The sequence below is a fragment of the Lepisma saccharinum genome, chromosome 3, assembly GCF_977018435.1.
Source record: "Lepisma saccharinum chromosome 3, izLepSacc3.1, whole genome shotgun sequence".
Taxonomy (NCBI): Eukaryota; Metazoa; Arthropoda; class Insecta; order Zygentoma; family Lepismatidae; genus Lepisma; species Lepisma saccharinum.
The window spans coordinates 132326638-132332482 of NC_139231.1; the positions used below are offsets into that span (position 1 = coordinate 132326638).

At 39.1% G+C, this 5845-nt stretch overlaps 1 pseudogene; it reads right to left on the bottom strand.

Moving 5' to 3' along the window:
• Positions 1-4644: 4644 nt before the first annotated feature.
• Positions 4645-5019, bottom strand: LOC145985683 (protein GVQW3 pseudogene; annotated as a pseudogene).
• Positions 5020-5845: the final 826 nt, after the last annotated feature.

Sequence of the window (5845 nt, forward strand, 5' to 3'; positions counted from 1 at the left end):
TTGATCCTTGATCACCATTAGTTGTCGTATGCCTGTCCAGTCAATTCCTTCACCATTATCATCCTTCCTTACAGATAGGATCCTCAGATTTGATGCGACATCTTCGAACTCTAAGAAATTCATGCATCGAAGGGAATGCACAGTGTATGGTTTATCAGATCGTGCAAGTCTAAATATTGGTAGCAGCTGAGCTGGAATGAATACATTTCCAGTTGATTTTAGTGCCTTCATTCTGTCCGTGGTTCGATTCAAAGAAATTTAAATTGATGATTCTGATATGCTGAGCCATGGTAACAGCGCAGAGCATCATGGCTGCAACTATTGAGTTTTTATTTTGCCCTGTACAACCATCAGCGAACATGTAAACTTCTTCAACCTGTTTTACATCCAATTTATGAAGAAAATTGTTTAGGCAAGTTGAGATTTTCGCATGCACCTCTGTGGGTCACTCCTTCGTGCCAAACAAAACAATAGCATTCCCTTGTCTTCAGATCATAGACTGTAAAATTGTATGTTCATAATCTTTTATAAAATAACTTTATTTCATTTGAAATGGGAAGATAAATGACTTGCTGCAACTGAAACACTGCAGCAACAGTCTTGCATTGAAAGTCCGATGTGTATTTAGCTTCCATTTTCTTCTTTCTTACAGTATCTATCTCGGCGATATGTTTTTGATACTTATCAGCTAGTTCGCTTTTCTTCGACTCATCTCCTTCCAGAAAGTTGCTACCCAGACCGCACGTATCCTTTTTCGGTCAATGAAAAGAAAGGTTCATGCTTTTGAATACACTCATGAACAAATTCAAACTTTTTTTTGCTCCTTTGAACGAAAATAGGTGATTATTTATAATTCGACCCCGCTGAATCCAAATCTGAAAGTAGAAATGCTGTATCACCTATCGTTTTCCCTGGATTTTCATTTTTTGTTTTTAATAAAAATTTAATTCCCTTTGTAATAATACATCGAAATTTGAAATTATTTTTGTTTGTTTGCTCATGAAATAAGATTTAAATATTGAATGGAATAAGTACGAAATATTAAAAAAAATAAAAAATATATATAGGACCGATTTTGACTGTTCAATGAAGAAATTTCATGCAAAAAAAATGAAAAAAACACATTTTTACTCGCATTTTCAAATTTTCTTTCTTGAACTCTGCAGTTTGTAACTGGCACCAGAAACCTCTCCCTTGAGGTTCCAAGAGTAGTCTGCTAACATGTTCTGTATCGATTTTCCTGCATATCGTTTCTCCATGACAGAAATATCCTGAAATCTCTCGCCGCATTCGTCACTAACCGCGCCCAAGTTGGGGGGCAAAAAGTCCAAATGCGAATGTAAAAAGTGAAAGGACATATTGCACCCCATGCGCTGATAACACTTCAACAAGTTCCTTGTGAGGGGTCCCGGGTTCGATACCCGGTGGAGGCAAAAGTGGTTCGGATCCCACTTTAAACTGTAGGTCCAGTCCCGATTAGCCTTACTGTGCATAAAGTGGACTTAAAACACCAACTCAAACCAAACCAAAAACAAGTTCCTTGTAGTTGTCAGATTTCACATTTCCAAGAAAATTACAGCATACTTGTCTGAAAGCTAACCATGCGCATTTCTCTTTTTCTGTTAGCAATTTCACAAAGTTGTCATCATGAATGATCTCACGGATTTGCGGCCCAATAAATATGCCTTCTTTTAACTTACTATCACTGAGTTTAGGAAATGTTTTTCTCAAGTACCCAAAACCCTCACCGTGTTTATCCAAAGCCTTAACAAAATTTTTCATGAGCCTTAACTTTATATGCAACGGTGGTAACAAAATCTTGTCTTTCTCAAGTAGAGGGTGATTCCTAACACTCTTCTCTCTAGGAATTAAGTTTTTTTTGTCTGGGCGAATCCACAATGTTGTAATGTTAATCTTCTTCCCGGCTGTCCCATTCGCAGGAAAGCAACAAAATTTTGTAAACCCAGATTGCATGCCCAACAGTATACCAATCATTTTGAGGTCTCCGCATATCTGCCAACCATATCTTTCATAAATTATCACTTTTAATATTATATTCATATTTTCATATGCTTCCTTCATGGTGGAAGAATAGGCAAGGGGTACTGATGGGTATATATTCCCATTATGCAACAATACTACTTTTAAACTATTCTTAGATGAACCTAAATATAGACTCCACTCGTTTGGGTTGTGACTCCTTCCAAGTTCTTGCAGAAGGCCTTCTACATCATTGCAGTAAGTTAACTCATTACTAACAGAAAAAAAAATGTGTCAGTAATTGTTGGCGTTTCCGATATGACACCTTAATACCATCTTGTAATAAATTCCACCCTCGGAGACGAGAACCTAATAATTGCGCTTGAACTTTAGAAAGGTTGAGGTCTCTGACTAGATCATTTAGTTCGGATTGGGAAATAAAGTGAGGTATATTTGGATCAGGAAAATTTGGATCGGTGTTTGAATATGAGGGTCCAAGTTTGTCATCTGGAGAAGCACTGCTTGGTTCTGTTTCATCCACTGTCCATTCTTTAGGAGGCTTAGGAATAAAATCATGACTCATAGGTTTCTTGGCTGAAGGAACATCAGGATAAAACATAGAATGTTTTGATTTAGAACTGTATCCCACTATGTTTGTTAAACAGAAGTAACAATCCGTAGTATGATCTTTCTGTTCTGTCCATATTTCAGGGTTTCCGAAGAGCATTGATTTGCGAATGCCATTAAGCCAACCACGTAAAGTTCGCGAACAATTATAACAAATTTTACCTGGTGCCCAGCTTTTTCCCTCGTCTACTTTACTTCCAAAATGCAACTCATATGTTTTTTTTACTATAGGAGAGATAGTATTCCTCTGCGACTTCAGAGTAAATTCCCAGCAAACATAACAAAACAAGTTCGGGTTATTCACACATTTGCGTGACATGGCGAACTCATTAATTGAGTTATAATATATTTCTTTAAAAAAAATAATTATGAATGCTCCGATCGTTTTGTTAAAATACAACTTACACATCACAATTTCACGAACATACACAAACATAAAATACGGCTACTCGCGAAGTTATCGGAAAGGAAGTTAAGACTCGACTAACCCACAAAAGAACAAATTTTAACAGAGAAACGGGAAATTTCTCTACTGCCAGATGTTTCCTCCACTAAATATTAAGTGCCAGTCATAAACACACAAGGTTGCTGAAAAGTTCTTATCCATTTGCTAGGAACCAAACGTTAAGTCGGATGCGGAGCAGGGTACGGAGACCTAAAACCATAAAACTATAAAATGTGGGTGTTCTGCAAAAAATTTAGGTGATACAGAAAAACGGATGTGATATTCGTTATCAGCACATCTGAATACATAAAGATCACTTAGTTTTATTTAAAGGAGTATTTCATTGTTTATCAGTGATATCTTTCTGTATATCTGATAAGTTGGTAAACGGGTGATGTTCTCTTTATGATCCTGAATAAAAATTCTATACATTTTGCTTTTAGGCAGATCCGAATGAAGACATTGTATTTTTGTATCTTTCCTGCAGTAGTGAGATTCGACTCTTGGGGCCGGACCCTGTGGTCGGGTGGTTGACCCCCCGTGGCGGAGTGGTTAGCACATTGCCGGGTTCGAATCCCGCTCGGGCTTGGTTGTTTGTGAATGTCCATTCATCAATTTCATCATTTCATCACTCATCCCCATCTTCGCAAATTAGCCAAGAGGCACAAAACGCGAAGTAAAATAAACTAAATCAATCAATCAATCGACTCTTGGGAATCTTTTTATGAGTTCTACGTATTATCATATTATCATATTCTTTCCAGTAGGCTCTGAATTTTTCCTCCTCTTTTCTCTTTCTCAATGACACCTGAGCGTCTTCTTTTGGCTAGAGCAGTTCGCATTGTTTTCTCTGATGTTAAAGGTGTGTTTAGAAACATGGTTTAACACTCTGATACTACTTCTCTTTCCTTCTATGGTAAAAAGTAATGATTTGTTTTTGATCTTCGAGATTCTTCATTTTGCGTAGTTTTGTGTTTAACGTCTGAAACCTTTACATATGTGTTGACGAATTCTCGTTGAAGCTGAAGGTCGCCACTTGCATAATAGTCCTTAAAAATTTCATGTCTTTCCGCATCTGTGATTTTAAAGCATTCTTTACCAAACTTTTCACATTTTCAATCACATTTTACTTTCAGATCTCTCCCTAGAACTATTTTTTTTGTGCATGGACTAAGATATGATTCACCTTTGTTTCATAAACTTATATAAATTTATATAATCTTTCGTAAATCGTATACAGGGTAGGATTCAAAAGTAATGAGCTTTCGTTCAAAAAACATATTTATTGAGCTGATCGGTACAACTGACTAATAGTCTTCAAAATAGGCACCTCCTGCATCAATGCACTTCTGTAGGCGGCTTTAACATGACTCAAAGGCGTCCCAGAAGTCCTGTTCTGGGATGACTGCACATTTGCTTTGATGTCCTCGATGGAATCGAAACGTTTTTCTTTCAGCACTGATTTTAAGCGTGGAAAGAAGAAGTAATCAGGAGGCGACAAGTCCGGACTGTAGGGAGGCTGGGGTACCACAGGAACGTTGACTCGGACCAGGTAGTCGTTGACGATGAAGGCTGTGTGGCTGGGGGCGTTATCATGGTGAAGCTTCCAGTTTCGCGCTGACTTTCCGCATGTGCAAGTCCTTGGTAATAATGCGTTGCACCGTTGTCTCCGATAAGTTCAGGGCTTCAGCTACTTGGTAGAGACTCAAACGCCGGTCCGTGTTCAAAAAATCACGCACTCGCTGCACATTCACGTCAGTTCGGGCCGACGACGGGCGTCCAGACCGGGGTTCGTCAGTCACCTCTTCCCGGCCCTCACGAAAAGTCTTGTGCCACTTTTTGACTTGAGAAGAGGACAGACACTCAGTCCCAAACGCCTGTTGAAGCATTGTGACCGTTTCGGAAGGAGACTTGCCCAACCGGACGCAAAATTTGATCGCGTAGCGTTGCTCTAACGAACTTTCCATATCGCCGTGTCACGCACCACCGTATAGGGGCTACTGTTAAGGCCGATGCTACCGCTCCGAAAGCTGGGAGCCAACTGACACGCGTTGCGCTGCGAAGCCAACACCCACCACCACCGTTCATGTCAAGCGGAGTGCGCTGCAGGGTGCGCACGCGTCAGTATAAAGTGAGGCTCATTACTTATGAATCCTACCCTGTATCTTGTTTCCCGATACAAGCTTACGCCAGTACGAACCTTCATTTCTTAGCAGCCACTGAAGAAACTTCGCAGATTTTTTTATGCAGAAAATTTGCAGATACGCCAATTGCAGGGTGCTTAAATCTCCGGAACCAGTGGGAATTCAGCCACGAAATTTTGACAGGTAACAGAGGAGGTAGTCATAACTCAAAAACGCAATTTTCAGAGTTACGCCACTTCGCCCCTTCACCGACGATATATGCAACATGGAGCGACGTGGACACTAAATTGTGTGCATATTCAAAGTTTATTTAATACATATTATATACAACGTATATTATTTAAATTCATTAAGCAACCAATTCACCCATCTCACAATAAAGCAACAGCAAAAATTACATAAATTGTCTCTCAAATGTGCACGCTCCCTTTCCTCGAAACAATTGTTCATGCATTTATAACAAAATCAATTAAGACAAGTCTTGTTTCTCTGTCTGGTAATTTACAATGCATTACAGAGAACAATGATAATTTGCGAGCAAAGCGAGCAAGAAAATGTTTGGATCCATTTTTTTTTTGCAGGCTGAAATCAATATTGATTTAATAGGGCTCAAACAATTTCACGAGACGCCAATGCATTCTCTCTCTTA